Raw genomic sequence first — 17967 nt, forward strand, 5'->3', positions numbered from 1 at the left:
ATCTCAAGACAGCTGGGACCATAGTCACCAAGAAAACAATTGGTAACACACTACGCCGTGAAGGACTGAAATCCTGCAGCGCCCGCAAGGTCCCCCTGCTCAAGAAAGCACATATACAGGGCCGTCTGAAGTTTGCCAATGAACATCTGAATGATTCAGAGGAGAACTGAGTGAAAGTGTTGTGGTCAGATGAGACCAAAATCGAGCTCTTTGGCATCAACTCAACTCGCCGTGTTTGGAGGAGGAGGAATGCTGCCTATGACCCCAAGAACACCATCCCCACCGTCAAATATGGAGGTGGAAACATTATGCTTTGGGGGTGTTTTTCTGCTGAGGGGACAGGACAACTTCACTGCATCAAAGGGACGATGGACGGGGCCATGTACCATCAAATCTTGGGTGAGAACCTCCTTCCCTCAGCCAGGGCATTGAAAATGGGTCGTGGATGGGTATTCCAGCATGCCAATGACCCAAAACACACGGCCAAGGCAACAAAGGAGTGGCTCAAGAAGAAGCACTTTAAGGTCCTGGAGTGGCCTAGTCAGTCTCCAGACCTTAATCCCATATAAAATCTGTGGAGGGAGCTGAAGGTTCGAGTTGCCAAACGTCAGCCTCGAAACCTTAATGACTTGGAGAAGATCTGCGTGGAACAAAATGGAACAAAATCCCTCCTGAATGGAACAAAATCCCTCCTGAGATGTGTGCAAACAGGTGGACAACTACAAGAAATGTCTGACCTCTGTGATTGCCAACAAGGGTTTTGCCACCAAATACTAAGTCATGTTTTGCAGAGGGGTCAAATACTTATTTCCCTCATTAAAATGCAAATCAATTTATAACATTTTTGACATGTGTTTTTCTGGATTTTTTTGTTGTTATTCTGTCTCTCACTGTTCAAATAAACCTACCATTAAAATTATAGACTGATCATGTCTTTGTCAGTGGGCAAATGTACAAAATCAGCAGGGGATCAAATACTTTTTTTCCCTCACTGTATACTGTGCCAATGCCAATACAGAAACAGAGTAACAGAGAGCAATGTACAATGCGGCGAACTTAGCAAACGAGGCATTTGGTGTAAGTACACCATCTTTATTCATGTCTGCTAATACAAACTGAACAAAAATATAAACGCAACATGCAACAATTTCAAAGATTTTACTGAGTTACAGTTCATATAAGGAAATCAGTCAATTAAATAAATTCATTAGGCCCTAATCTATGAATTTCACGACTGGGAATACAGATATGCATCTGTTGGTCACAGATACCTTTAAAAAAAAGTAGGGACAGGGATCAGAAAACCAGTCAGTATCTGGTGTGACCACCATTTGCCTCATGCAGCACGACACATCTCCTTCGCCCTGGATCCAGTTGCTCATGCTGTTGATTGTGGCCCGTGGAATGTTGTCCCACTCTTCAATTGCTGTGCGAAGTTGCTGGATATTGGCGGGAACTGGAACACGCTGTCATACAAGTTGATCCAGAGCATCCCTAACAAACTCAATGGGTGACATGTCTGGTGAGTATGCAGGCCATGGAAGAACTGAGACATTTTCAGATCAATGCAACATTGGGCCGTGCACTATCATGCTGAAACATTAAGTGATGGTGGCGGTTTAATGGCATGACAATTGGCCTCAGGATCTCGTCATGGTATCTCTGTGCATTCAAATTGCCATCAATAAAATGCAATTGTGTACGCTGTACGTAGCTTATGCCTGCCCAAACCATAACCCCTCTGCCACCATGGGGCACTCTTTTCACAATGTTGACATCAGCTAGCTGCTCACCCACATGACGCCATACACGTGGCCTATGGTTGTGAGGATGGTTGGACGTACTGCCAAATTCTCTAAAACAATGTTGGAGGCGGCTTATAGTAGAGAAATTAACATTTAATTATCTGGCAACAGCTCTGGTGGACATTCCTGCAGTCAGCATGCCAATTGCATGCTGCCTCAAAACATGACATTAGTGGCATTGTGTTGTGTGACAAAACTGCACATTTTAGATTGGGCTTTTATTGTCCCCAGCACAAGGTGCACCTGTGTAATGATCATGCTGATTAATCAACTTCTTGATATGCCACACCTGTCAGGTGGATAGATTATATTGGCAAAGGAGAAATTATCACTAACAGGTATGTAAACATATTTGTGCACAAAATCTGAGAGAAATATGCTTTTTGTGCGCATTAAACATTTATTGGATCTTTTATTTCAACTCATGAAACATGGCACCAACACTTTACATGTTGCGTTTATATTTATTTTCAGTATACATTGAGCCAAAACCATGTCTGTTCAATAAAATATGTTTCTATGTCAACATTTTGTTAAGTTTCCAGCATTCTGAACAGGCCCCGTAAGTGACTACAGTGGAATGAAGGCGCTTCAGTCAGGCGGGAGACAGGGCAGATATACATACATACATTTGTGTTGTTTGTTTGCCTCTCCCTCCCTGTGTGATATTACGTAAATGTCACCACGGATGGGGTTAGTAAATGGAAACCCCAGGTTCCTAGCCTAAAGAAGCGCCCATACACATCAGCCCTTGTCATCCATTAGCCCGCTGTGAAAACCTGTGAACCTTAATTAATCGCTCGCACCTGATTTCCCCTCCATTGTGTGAATGGAGTCGCTATCTCTCCTCTCTCGTATGTCAGCTGCTTCTGGGTGAACAGAAAGCCATCAGTCGTCCCACCCAAACTAGCCCCCATCACACATACACACATTCCCGAATGCAGGCATACACACACACCACCCCCTCCCCCCTCAATGTATTATATCCCCCTCACATACACCCAACACACTCCACCCTTCTAAACACACCACTCCCTGTCTTCCGCTCTGATCCACAGAGGTGGTCTCACAAGTCCCCCGGGGGGTGGGTGGGCGATGAGGGAGGAGGAAAGGCGACAAGAAGGAGGGGTAGGAGACGGTGTCTGTGAGGATACCAGTGCTCTTCTGTCAGAAAGCGGTGACAACATAATCTCTCAGCCCATCCCAGATTCCATTACCCGTCACAGTGATACAATTCCTGTAATGACACCCCGGCTTTATCGCATCTCCCGAAAGGTGCAGATAGATATATACATTCCCGTTTGCTGGAGCGCTAGCGCCTAATTGCTACAATGTGGTGAAATGTTAGTCTTGACGCATACAAATCCAATGTCCAGAGTTTGATTCAAGTTGAAAAATAATCAATATATTTTTTGTTCTTCTGGTCACAAACATTTTAAGAATAATCTAACAAAACAAATTCTGATTATTCACACTAAAGAAACAATCAGGATGGTATGGTATGCATGGTCTGGTATGGTATGCATGGTCTGGTATGGTATGCATGGTCGGAAGACTGCTGCCATTTCAGGCCTTGGAGCCTGTAGGCCGTTTAACTGTGTTCCCCTTCAGCCTGTAAAGGGAGTTACACACACTTGACAGGGGATTAGTGGCAATCACACAACATTAATTCATTATGGATCTGAAACAAAAATATTAAATATAACCCAATTGGCTCCTACACACCGGCCCCAATTGTATTTGGTGTGAAATCAAAACGAATATTTATTAATTTTAGACTGCACCTTCTTGCAGTTGGCAGATCTTGGATATCGGCCTTTCCATAATGTTGGTATTTGTTTTCAAGTGTACAGTCGTGGTCAAAAGTTTTGAGAATGACACAAGTATTGGTCTCCACAAAGTTTGCTGCTTCAGTGTTATGAGATATTTTTGTCAGATATTACTATGGTATACTGAAGTATAATTACAAGCATTCCATAAGTGTCAAAGGCTTTTATTGACAATTACATTAAGTTTATGCAAAGAGTCAATATTTGCAGTGTTGACCCTTCTTTTTCAAGACCTCTGCAATCCGCCCTGGTATGCTGTCAATTAACTTCTGGGCCACATCCTGACTGATGGCAGCCCATTCTTGCATAATCAATGCTTGTAGTTTGTCAGAATTTGTCGGATTTTGTTTGTCCACCCGCCTCTTGAGGATCGACCACAAGTTCTCAATGGGATTAAGGTCTGGGGAGTTTCCTGGCCACAGACCCAAAATGTCGATGTTTTGTTCCCCAAGCCACTTAGTTATCACTTTTGCCTTATGGCAAGGTGCTCCATCATGCTGGAAAAACATTGGTCGTCCCCAAACTGTTCTTGGATGGGTGTGGGAAGTTGCTCTTGGAGGATGTGTTGGTACCATTCTTTATTCATGGCTGTGTTCTTAGGCAAAATTGTGAGTGAGCCCACTACCTTGGCTGAGAAGCAACCCCAGACATGAATGGTCTCAGGATGCTTTACTGTATGCATGACACAGGACTGATGGTAGCGCTCACCTTGTCTTCTCCGGACAAGGTGTTTTCCGGTTGCCCCAAACAATCAGAAAGGGGATTCATCAGAGAAAATGACTTTACCCCAGTCCTCAGCAGTCCAATCCCTGTACCTTTTGCAGAATATCAGTCTGTCTCTGATGTTTTTCATGGAGAGAAGTGGCTTCTTTGCTGCCCTTCTTGACACCAGGCCATCCTCCAAAAGTCTTCACCTCACTGTGCGTGCAGATGCACTCACACCTGCCTGCTGTCATTTCTGAGCAAGCTCTGCACTGGTGGTGCCCCGATCCCACAGCTGAATCAACTTTAGGAGACGGTCCTGGCGCTTGCTGGACTTTCTTGGGCGCCCTCAAGCCTTCTTCACAACAATTGAACCTCTCTCCTTGAAGTTCTTGATGATCCGATAAATGGTTGATTTAGGTGCAATCTTACTAGCAGCAATATCCTTGCCTGTGAAGCCCTTTTTGTGCAAAGCAATGATGATGGCACGTGTTTCCTTGCAGGTAACCATGGTTAACAGAGGAAGAACAATGATTTCAAGCACCACCCTCCTTTTAAAGCTTCCAGTCTGTTATTCTAACTCAATCAGCATGACAGAGTGATCTCTGGCCTTGTCCTCGTCAACACTCTCACCTGTGTTAACGAGAGAATCACTGACATGATGGCAGCTGGTCCTTTTGTGGCAGGGCTGAAATGCAGTGGAAATGTTTTTTTTGGGATTAAGTTCATTTTCATGGCAAAGAGGGACTTTGCAATTAATTGCAATTCATCTGATCACTCTTCATGACATTCTGGAGTATATGCAAATTGCCATCATCAAAACTGAGGCAGCAGACTTTGTGATAATTAGTATTTGTGTCATTCTCAAAACTTTTGACCACGACTGTACAGTATGTACTAACCCTTTGGAGTCAGGCTTGGTCTCAATAACTTTTCCAAGTATCCATGCCCTTTGTGGTGCCGTGGGGTCCACCACCAGGACCACATCTCCTTCACTGAAGTTGCGTTTCACTTTACTCCACTCCTGTGTTAATTTCTTCCAGAATAAATCGGCCATGTACTGGACTTGCTTCCAACGTTGTCTAATGTACAGATCTGTTTTTGAAAGAGTCCAGTGGGTAGGGCAGGCTTTGACTAAAAGTAAAATATAATTTGGGGTGAGGACTTCTTGATCCAGGGGATCGTTGATTACCGTGGTGATTGGTTGACTGTTTAGAATGGCCTCTACGGCCTCCCGAGTTGCGCAGCACTCTAAGGCACTGCATCGCAGTGTTGAGGCGTCACTACAGACCAAGGTTCGATCCCAGGCTGTGTAACAACCGGCCGTGACAGTGAGTCCCATAGGGCGGCGCACAATTGGCCCAGCGTCGTCCGGGTTAGGGGAGGGTTTGGCCGGGGGGGCTTTACTTGGCTCATCGTGCTCTAGCGACTCCTTGTGGCGGGCCGGGTGCCTGCAGGCTGACTTCAGTTCTTAGTTGAACAGTGTCGATATAAGGTCCCACAATTGACAGTGCTTGTCAGAGCAAAACCAAGCCATGAGGGCTAAGGAATTGTCCGTTGAGCTCCAAGACATGATTGTGTCGAGGCCCAGATCAGGGGAAGGGTACCAAAACATTTCTGAAGCTTTGAAGGTCCCCAAGAACACAGTGGCCTCCATCATTCTTAAATGGAAGAAGTTTGGAACCACCAAGACTCTTCCTAGAGCTAGCCGCACGGCCAAACTTAGCAATCGGGGGAGAAGGGCTTTGGTCAGGGAGGTGACCAAGAACCCGATGGTCACTCTGACAGAGCTCCAGAGTTCCTCTGTGGAGATGGGAGAACCTTCCAGAAGGACAACCATCTCTGCAGCACTCCACCAATTAGGCCTTTATTGTAGAGTGGCCAGACGGAAGCCACTCCTCAGTAAAAAGCACATGACAGCCCTCTTGGAGTTTGACAAAAAGGCACCTAATGGACTCTCAGACCATGATAAACAGGATTCACTGGTCTGATGAAACCAAGATTGAACTCTTTAGCCTGAAAGCCAAGCGTCACGTCTGGAGGAAACCTGGCACCTTCCCTACGGTGAAGCATGGTGGTGGCAGCAGCAACATGCTGTGGGGATGTTTTTCAGCGGCAGGGACTGGGAGACTAGTAAGGTTCGAGGGAAAGATGAACGGCGCAAAGTACAGAGAGATCTTTGATGAAAACCTGCTCCAGAGCGCTCAGGACATCAGACTGGGGCAAAGGTTCACCTTCCAACAGGACAACGACCCTAAGCACCTGAAAAAAGCTGTGCAGTGACGCTCCCCATCCAACATGACAGAGCTTGCAGAGAAGAATGGGAGAAACTCCCCAAATACAGGTGTGCCAAGCTTGTAGTGTCATACCCAAGAAGACTCGAGGCTGTAATCGCTGCCAAAAATGCTTCAACAAAGTACTGAGTAAAGGGTCTGAATACTTATGTAAATGTGTTATTTCCATTTTTTATTTGTAATAAATGTGCAAAAATGTCTAACAACCAGTTTTTGCTTTGTCATTTTGGGGTATTATGTGTAGATTGATGAGGAAAACTAACAATTTAATCAATTTTAGAATAAGGCTGTAATGTAACAAAATGGGATCTGAATACTTTCCGAATGCACTGTATGTGGCGGAGGATAAGTGTAGATAGTAAACTAGTAATGAGGGAGAAGAGGTTGAAGTTGAGGATGATGGTCCCCGCTGCTGGAGATGCTGTCACTTAACACCATCAGAAATAGAATTGACACCCTGTGGGCATACAAAGCACCCTGCCTACATGCTCAGATGCAGAGTGTTTTAAACTTGATGAGGAATTTGTGAAATAGAATCCAGGAGTCAAACAAAGTATTTCATTTCAGGTAAACAAACATGTTACAAAAATATATATTTTTTTATTTTAAAGCGACAATTGTCCCCCCCCCCCTCAAGGCAAGGGACTGCACACAAGGCTGTGTAGTGGGCAGTAATATTTGATGTGTATATACAGTGTATATGATATTATAAATACCTCACATGCGATTCGTAATAAAACTAAGCAATTAGCCTATGCAAATGTTTATCTGACTCCATAAAGATAATTAGCAATATGCAAGAGACTACAGTTGAACCATGTGCAATCAAGTATTATGCGTTTAGCTGTCTAAGATCAAGGAATGGTCATGAGAAACGAATATCAAAGCAAGTATTGTTTAATAACTTTGTCAAATGAATGGGTTCACATACAAGGCATAACGCTTAAGTTACAAGGCAATACTGACATTAACAAAGCATACTTCTAGGAATATAGATTTTAAGGTTAACTTACAAGGCAAAGCATAGACAAAGAGATGCTTACTAGGCCAGAGTCCTAGAAGCCTAGGAAATTAGAATTGATCATACAAGCTTCTTCCATGGACTGGATACAGGATAAGAGAGAGAACAAAGGCTTTTCATTCCATTTATAACATCTGAAGGTGTAACCTTTCAACTCAAAACCAACCACCTTTGACCAATCCAACTATACCAAATTGACAGTGTAACCTGAACACTAAGGCCCAATCTCCACAGGGTGTCATAGCATCTAAGAGCTTGTGTCGGGGATGAGACCAATGTAAATGAGACAGAATTCCTCTTTAAGAGTAATTTAGAGTTCACCCTACAGATACAAGTTACCACAGAGATAATACATTCATATAGATAGCATCAGAGTTGTCCTCAGTGAACAAGTTTCAGATAGATACCAAACATGGATACTATATCATTATTCTGTCACTCATTCAGTCCTCTGGTTACTGTAACAGAGATACATTTTGGCCCCTAAGAGGGGGGAAGGGCTGACTAGAACCTTGGCATTGTCCTTTATCTTCCTTGAGTTCCTGGACCATTTGCCATGCAACTCCAAGTGTCAGGGAGCATATCAATTAGTGCCGAGCCTACAGCTGTGTTACAAGGCTCAAAAATACTTGGTCATCTTCTTTTGTTTCTGTCGTCGTGTAGATGGTTTACAGTTGGTCTATCGGCATGTCTGTAGACAGTTGTCGCAGTGACATCATGACGTTGTATTGTCGTCCGACATAAAACTTGTCGTTGTTTTTATGAAAAAGTATAAACACAAAACGACAGCCTCTGCATGACATCAGTTTCTTGTAGTTGGCCACCAGGTTTGCACACATCTCAGGAGGGATTTTGTCCCACTCCTCTTTGCAGATCTTCTCCAAGTCATTAAGGTTTCGAGGCTGACGTTTGGCAACTCGAACCTTCAGCTCCCTCCACAGATTTTCTATGGGATTAAGGTCTGGAGACTGGCTAGGCCACTCCAGGACCTCAATGTGCTTCTTCTTAAGCCACTCCTTTGTTGCCTTGGCCGTGTGTTTTGGGTCATTGTCATGCTGGAATACCCATCCACGACCCATGTTCAATGCCCTGGCTGAGGGAAGGAGGTTCTCACCCAAGATTTGATGGTACATGGCCCGTCCATCGTCCCTTTGATGCGGTGAAGTTGTCCTGTCCCCTTAGCAGAAAAACACCCCCAAAGCATAATGTTTCCACCTCCATGTTTGACGGTGGGGATGGTGTTCTTGGGGTCATAGGCAGCATTCCTCCTCCTCCAAACACGGCGAGTTGAGTTGATGCCAAAGAGCTCGATTTTGGTCTCATCTGACCACAACACTTTCACCCAGTTCTCCTCTGAATCATTCAGATGTTCATTGGCAAACTTCAGACGGCCCTGTATATGTGCTTTCTTGAGCAGGGGGACCTTGCGGGCGCTGCAGGATTTCAGTCCTTCACGGCGTAGTGTGTTACCAATTGTTTTCTTGGTGACTATGGTCCTAGCTGCCTTGAGGTCATTGGCAAGATCCTCCCGTGTAGTTCTGGGCTGATTCCTCACCGTTCTCATGATCATTGCAACTCCACGAGGTGAGATCTTGCATGGAGCCCCAGTCCGAGGGAGATTGACAGGTATTTTGTGTTTCTTCCATTTGCGAATAATCGCACCAACTTCTCACCAAGCTGCTTGGCGATGGTCTTGTAGCCCATTCCAGCCTTGTGTAGGTCTACAATCTTGTCCCTGACATCCTTGGAGAGCTCTTTGGTCTTGGCCATGGTGGAGAGTTTGGAATCTGATTGATTGATTGCTTCTGTGGACAGGTGTCTTTTATACAGGTAACAAGCTGAGGTTAGGATCATTCCCTTTAAGAGTGTGCTCCTAATCTCAGCTCGTTACCTGTATAAAAGACACCTGGGAGCCAGAAATCTTTCTGATTGAGAGGGGGTCACATACTTATTTACCTCATAAAAATGCAAATCAATTTATAACATTTTTGACATGCGTTTTTCTGGATTTTTTTGTTGTTATTCTGTCTCTCACTGTTCAAATAAACCTACCATTAAAATTATAGACTGATAATTTCTTTGTCAGTGGGCAAATGTACAAATTCAGCAGGGGATCAAATACTTTTTTCCCTCACTGTACATATCCTTTAAAAAAATATATATATTTCCCTTTATTACTTTCCAACCCCACCATCCCTTCCCTAATTGGAGTAAACAACAATGCTTAGGCCTCTACTTCATGCTTATACATACTATATACATTTTATGGACACAGTCAATAATTTTATTTTGTTTGTTTTTACACCTGAACTTACATTTATATTTTAGTAGACGCTCTTATCCAAAGCGACTTACAGTTAGTGAATACATATATATTTTTTTTCATACTGGTCCCCCGTGGGAATCGAACCCACAACCCTGGCGTTGCAAACGCCATGATCTATCAACTGAGCTACACCCCTGCCGGCCATTCCCTCCCCTACCCTGGACAACGCTAGGCCAATTGTGCGCCGCCCATGAGACTCCTGGTCGCGGCCGGCTGCGACAGAGCCTGGATTCTAACCAGGATCTCTAGTGGCACAGCTAGCACTGCGATGCAGTGCTTTAGACCACTGCGCCACTTCCTCCGATCATTTTCATGATATCCATCTGGTATGCTTCTATATGCCATATCTTTCTAACTGTGCTCTTTCACCAAAGCTCACAATATGTAACCTATATACTTATTATGGACACAACATGTCTTACACTAGTTATCTTGTTGTTATTAGTTGTTGTTATTAGTCCCATCCTTCAGCTCCATTCAACACCTCTCATCTATCTCTTAACACCATCCATATTGGTTTTCTATTTGCCATATATTTTTCAACTGTACTGTGATGTTTTACAAAAGTTCTGAACCTTTCTATTCTCATTGTTTCTACAGTTTGTGAATTGAAAATAAACATCTTTGCTAAAAGTATTATTATATTATTGATCGATCACCGAGTAGTGCTATCTGCAGGGTCAGCCCATGCAAATATTTCAATCCTGTGTCCAGAAACAAGCTACAAATGGACAGTACCAAAATAAATGATCTGATGATTCTGTCTCTTCACAGCCAAATCTGCAGAGCTGGGAAGATTGTATCCCCCACACAAATAACATTATATTGGTAGCAAGAATTGTATATAATAATTTAAATTGAAAAATTATAAGTTTTGAATCAGGCGTCGTTTTGCATATCAGTTCATAAACACTATGCCATGGCATCGGTACGTAAAAAATCTCTTCCCAATTCTTTTGCAATCTATATGGGACGGCTGTCAATCTTTTGGTCCTTAAGTGAAACTGGTACACTTTTTTATTTATCACACTTTTCTTTAACCAATTATGTTCTTTAATGCAAGGCCGACAGACAATTTCCTTACTTTTTCCTCCTTCCACTTTCCTCTTCCATTTTTGCGGTAATGCTGCAATTATTTGGTTGTAATTTTGGGTAGAGCAGACATTTCCATATGTTTTTGTTAGCTGCATAACTCCACCATTCCTACCGATAATATAATATATGATTATACCTTTTTTTTTAATCAATTAGTATATTTGAGTTTAACCACAATATTTGTTACAATATTTGTTCTGTTATTTCTGGAGGATTAAATTGAAATTGCAACCAACTTTCTATGGCTTGTTTTAAAAATAGTGATATTTGGGAGATTATTTTATTTTCAAATACCTGAAAGTCAGGGGTTGTAATCTGAATAAAGGGAAAAAGTCCCTTCTTGAACATTGGGAGAGACAATCTTACTAGTTTGCTAGAGAACCAGTTCGGATTTAAGTATAATTTTTGTATGACTGAAGCTTTTAGTGATAGATCTAATGTTTTAATATTTAATATTTTCTGTCCTCCTAATTCATATTCATTATATAAATAGGCCCGTTTAATTTTGTCTGGCTTGCCATTCCAAATAAAATGGAAAATGTTTTTCTCATATACAGTGGGGGAAAAAAGTATTTAGTCAGCCACCAATTGTGCAAGTTCTCCCACTTAAAAATATGAGAGAGGCCTGTACTTTTCATCATAGGTACACGTCAACTATGACAGACAAATTGAGATTATTTTTTCCAGAAAATCACATTGTAGGATTTTTTATGAATTTATTTGCAAATTATGGTGGAAAAAAAGTATTTGGTCACCTACAAACAAGCAAGATTTCTGGCTCTCACAGACCTGTAACTTCTTCTTTAAGAGGCTCCTCTGTCCTCCACTCGTTACCTGTATTAATGGCACCTGTTTGAACTTGTTATCAGTATAAAAGACACCTGTCCACAACTTCAAACAGTTACACTCCAAACTCCACTATGGCCAAGACCAAAGAGCTGTCAAAGGACACCAGAAACAAAATTGTAGACCTGCACCAGGCTGGGAAGACTGAATCTGCAATAGGTAAGCAGCTTGGTTTGAAGAAATCAACTGTGGGAGCAATTATTAGGAAATGGAAGACATATAAGACCACTGATAATCTCCCTCGATCTGGGGCCCCACGCAAGATCTCACCCCGTGGGGTCAAAATGATCACAAGAACGGTGAGCAAAAATCCCAGAACCACACGGGGGGACCTAGTGAATGACCTGCAGAGAGCTGGGACCAAAGTAACAAAGCCTAACATCAGTAACACACTATGCCGCCAGGGACTCAAATCCTGCAGTGCCAGACGTGTCCCCCTGCTTAAGCCAGTACATGTCCAGGCCCGTCTGAAGTTTGCTAGAGTGCATTTGGATGATCCAGAAGAGGATTGGGAGAATGTCATATGGTCAGATGAAACCAAAATAGAACTTTTTGGTAAAAACTCTGCAAAGGGACCAGGACGACTGATCCGTGTAAAGGAAAGAATGAATGGGGCCATGTATCATGAGATTTTGAGTGAAAACCTCCTTCCATCAGCAAGGGCATTGAAGATGAAACGTGGCTGGATCTTTCAGCATGACAATGATCCCAAACACACCGCCCGGGCAACGAAGGAGTGGCTTCGTAAGAAGGATTTCAAGGTCCTGGAGTGGCCTAGCCAGTCTCCAGATCTCAACCCCATAGAAAATCTTTGGAGGGAGTTGAAAGTCCGTGTTGCCCAGCGACAGCCCCAAAACATCACTGCTCTAGAGGAGATCTGCATGGAGGAATGGGCCAAAATACCAGCAACAGTGTGTGAAAACCTTGTGAAGACTTACAGAAAACGTTTGACCTGTGTCATTGCCAACAAAGGGTATATAACAAAGTATTGAGAAACTTTTGTTATTGACCAAATACTTATTTTCCACCATAATTTGCAAATAAATTCATTATTCAAAATGTTTCTGGTGTCCTTTGACAGCTCTTTGGTCATGGCCATAGTGGAGTTTGGAGTGTGACTGTTTGAGGTTGTGGACAGGTGTCTTTTATACTGATAACAAGTTCAAACAGGTGCCATTAATACAGGTAACGAGTGGAGGACAGAGGAGCCTCTTAGAGAAGAAGTTACAGGTCTGTGAGAGCCAGAAATCTTGCTTATTTGTAGGTGACCAAATACTTATTTTCCAACATAATTTGCAAATAAATTCATAAAAAATCCTACAATGTGATTTTTTGGAGAAAATTTTTTTTCTTCATTTTGTCTGTCAAAGTTGACGTGTACCTATGATGAAAATTACAGGCCTCTCTCATCTTTTTAAGTGGTAGAACTTGCACAATTGGTGGCTGACTAAATATTTTTTCCCCCACTGTATAAGGCAATCAGTCAATTGAAATAAATTCATTAGGCCCTAATCTATGGATTTCACATGACTGGGAATACAGATACAGTGCCTTGCAAAAATATTCATCCCCTTGGCATTTTTCCTATTTTGTTGCATTACAACCTGTAATTTAAATGGATTTTTATTTGGATTTCATGTAATGGACATACACAAAATAGTCCAAATTGGTGAAGTGAAATGAAAAAAATAACTTGTTTCAAAGAATTCTAAAAAATATATAACGGAAAAGTGGGCGTGCATATGTATTCACCCCCTTTGCTATGAAGCCCCTAAATAAGATCTGGTGCAACCAATTACCTTCAGAAGTCACAGAATTAGTTAAATAAAGTCCACCTGTGTGCAATCTAATTGTCACATGATCTGTTACATGATCTCAGTATATATACACATGTTCTGAAAGGCCCCAGAGTCTGCAACACCACTAAGCAAGGGGCACCACCAAGCAATGAAGACCAAGGAGCTCTCCAAACAGGTCAGGGACAAAGTTGTGGAGAAGTACAGATCAGGGTTGGGTTATAAAAAAATATCTGAAACTTTGAACATCCCACGGAGTACTATTAAATCCATTATTAAAAAATTGAAAGAATATGGCACCACAACAAACCTGCCAAGAGAGGGCCGCCCACCAAAACCCACGGACCAGGCAAGGAGGGCATTAATCAGAGGCAACAAAGAGACCGAAGATAACCCTGAAGGAGCTGCAAAGCTCCACAGCGGAGATTGGTGTATCTGTCCATAGGACCACTTTAAGCCGTACACTCCACAGAGCTGGGCTTTACGGAAGAGTGGCCAGAAAAAAGCCATTGCTTGAAGAAAGAAATAAGCAAACATGTTTGGTGTTCGCCAAAAGGCATGTGGGAGACTCCCCAAACATATAGAAGAAGGTACTCTGGTCAGATGAGACTAAAATGGAGCTTTATGGCCATCAAGGAAAACACTATGTCAGGCACAAACCCAATACCTCTCATCACTCCGAGAACACCATCCCCACAGTGAAGCATGGTGGTGGCAGCATCATGCTGTGGGGATGTTTTTCATCGGCAGGGACTTGGAAACTGGTCAGGTGAAGGAATGATGGATGGCGCTAAATATAGGGAAATTCTTGAGGGAAACCTGTTTCAGTCTTCCAGAGATTTGAGACTGTGACGGAGGTTCACCTTCCAGCAGGACAATGACCCTAAGCATACTGCTAAAGCAACACTCGAGTGGTTTAAGGGTAAACATTTAAATGTCTTGGAATGGCCTAGTCAAAGCCCAGACCTCAATCCAATTGAGAATCTGTGGTATGACTTAAAGATTGCTGTACAACAGCGGAACCCATCCAACTTGAAGCGGGAGCAGTTTTGCCTTGAAGAATGGGCAAAAATCCCAGTGGCTAGATGTGCCAAGCTTATAGAGACATACCCCAAGAGACTTGCAGCTGTAATTGCTGCAAAAGGTGGCTCTACAAAGTATTGACTTTGGGGGGGTGAATAGTTATGCACTCTAAAGTCTTTTTTGTCTTCTTTTTTGTTTATTTCACAAAAAATATATATTTTGCATCTTCAAAGTTGTAGAAATGTTGTGTAAATCAAATGATACAATTTTAATTCCAGGTTGTAAGGCAACAAAATAGGAAAAATGCCAAGGGGTGTGAATACTTTCGCAAGCCACTGTATGCATCTGTTGGTCACAGATACCTTAAAAAGAAACGGTTAGGTGCGTGGATCAGAAAACTAGTCAGTATCTGGTGTGACCACCATTTGCCTCAAGCAGCGTGACATATCTTCTTTGCATAGAGTTGATCAGGCTGTTGATTGTGGCCTGTGGAATGTTGTCCCACTCCTCTTCAATGGATGTGTAAAGTTGCTGGATATTGGCAGGAACTGGAACACACTGTCGTACACATCAATCCAGAGCACCCCAAACATGCTCAATGGGTGACATGTCTGGTGAGTATGCAGGCCATGGAAGAACTAGGACATTTTCAGCTTCCAGGAATTGTGTACAGATCCTTGCGACATGGGGTTGTGCATTATCATGATGAGGTGATGGCAGGGGATGAATGGCATGACAATGGGCCTCAGGATCTTGTCACGGCATCTCTGTGCATTCAAATTGCCATTGATAAAATGCAATTCTGTTTGTTGTCTGTAGCTTATGCCTGCCCATACCATAACCCGACCACCACCATGGGGCACTCTGTTCACAACATTGACATCAGCAAACCGCTCACCCACATGACGCCATACACGTGGTCTGCTGTTGTGAGGCCGGTTGGACGTGGTGCCAAATTCTCTAAAACGTTGTTGGAGGCGGCTTATGGTAGGGAAATGAACATTAAATTCTCTGGCAACAGCTCCGGTGGACATTTCTGCAGTCAGCATGCCAATTGCATGCTCCCTCAAAACCTGAGACATTGTGGCATTGTGTTGTGTGATAAAACTGCACATTTTAGAGTGGCCTTTTATTGTCCCCAGCACAAGGTGCACCTGTGTAATGATCATGCTGTTTAATCAGCTTCTTGATATGCCACACCTGTCAGGTGGATGGATTATCTTGGCAAAGGAGAAATGCTCACTAACAGGGATCTATAAACAAATGTGTGCACACAATTCGAGAAAAATAAGCTTTTTGTGTGTATGGAGACTTTCTTGGATCTTTTATTTCAGCTCCTGAAACATGGGACCAACACTTTACATGTTGCGTTTATATTTTTGTTCAGTGTAGTTTTTTGTATGAATATACCTTGGTTTCAGTTATAATCATGAGTCATGTTCAATAAAATAATGAGTAATTTGATTTGGAAAAGTAATTTGTTCACCATGCAAGTGCCGTCAGTTAATTTGTCCAAAAAACACCCACCCACACTCTCATCACACCTATAAGGAAACGCTTGGTGTAGTGAGAGAGTCTACGGACCTCTCCATAGCATGAGTTTCCGTGTCTAAATACCCATACTTGTGTTGTAAATAGTAGACATTTTGGGTATGTGAAAAAAGAAAGTTGTATATAGTATGTGAAATTTTAAAAATGTAGTATGCTTTAAATGCCAGGGTTTCAAACTCATTTCGGTGTCACGACTTCCTCTGAAGCTGTCTCCCCTCCTTGTTCGGGCAGGCTTCGGAGTTTGTCGTCACCGGCCTTCTAGCCACTGCTGCTCCATATCTCATCATTCCATTTGTCTTGTCTTGTCAATTACACACACCTGGTTCATATTCCCCTCATTAGTACGTGTTTAAGTGTTCCCTCTGGGTGATTGTTCATTGTGAGGATTAGTAGCTTGGTTGAGCTCAGTATTTTGTATTGCCGGGGTATTTTCCCCGTGTGCATGTTTGTTCCAGTGCGCCTGTTTTGCGCACTGGACTGGTTACGCTGGATTACGGAATAAACTCTGTATACTGTGATTTACCCTCCTGCGCCTGACTCCTTCAAATCACACATCACATTCGGCTTTTCATCAAGTAGAATTTGCTGCACACTATTCAGGAAGATAATCGTTTTTCGAGAGCAAAGCGTGTTTGACAACAGCTGCTAATCATCTGAAGGGACGATCTTTACCAAAATGAATGAATGGCGGGAATCTATGTGATTGCACATTAGATGACACATTTGCAGTAGGATGATCCCAGTATGCTGATATTTATTGCTTACTGCATTAGTTTTTACTCAACAGTACGTTCTAAATAGTATGTAGTATGATTCGAACACAGTATGCAGTTTAAGTAGGTAGTAGGTAAGCCAGATTTCAGACACAGACAGTGTCTTTAATAAAACAATTTTTTTTACAAAACATCTCCCATCTCGAAGGGGAGCATCGGTCCACACACAGCCAGAAATGTGCATGAGCAAACTGACCTTTCACTTTCCACAGGCGGTTTCCCCTTTAGAAAAGCAGTTTTTCTCTTCAGCCTCTGTTGTCATAAGTGTAAGTCTGCTTCCCTGCCCTCTGATCTAGCTGGCTTTGTGTTCTCACCCTGTTAGGAGTGTACAGTGAGGGAAAAAAGTATTTGATCCCCTGCTGATTTTGTACGTTTTCCCACTGACAAAGACATGATCAGTCTATAATTTTAATGGTAGGTTTATTTGAACAGTGAGAGACAGAATAACAACAAAAAAATCCAGAAAAACACGTCAAAAATGTTATAAATTGATTTGCATTTTAATGAGGGAAATAAGTATTTGACCCCTCTGCAAAACATGACTTAGTACTTGCTGGCAAAACCCTTGTTTGCAATCACAGAGGTCAGACGTTTCTTGTAGTTGGCCACCAGGTTTGCACACATCGCAGGAGGGATTTTGTCCCACTCCTCTTTGCAGATCTTCTCCAAGTCATTAAGGTTTCGAGCCTGACATTTGGCAACTCGAACCTTCAGCTCCCTCCACAGATTTTCTATGGGATTAAGGTCTGGAGACTGGCTAGGCCACTCCAGGACCTTAATGTGCGTCTTCTTGAGCCACTCCTTTGTTGACTTGGCCGTGTGTTTTGGGTCATTGTCATGCTGGAATACCCATCCACGACCCATTTTCAATGCCCTGGCTGAGGGAAGGAGGTTCTCACCCAAGAT

This window comes from Coregonus clupeaformis, chromosome 29 (assembly GCF_020615455.1).
Source record: "Coregonus clupeaformis isolate EN_2021a chromosome 29, ASM2061545v1, whole genome shotgun sequence".
NCBI classification, from domain to species: Eukaryota; Metazoa; Chordata; class Actinopteri; order Salmoniformes; family Salmonidae; genus Coregonus; species Coregonus clupeaformis.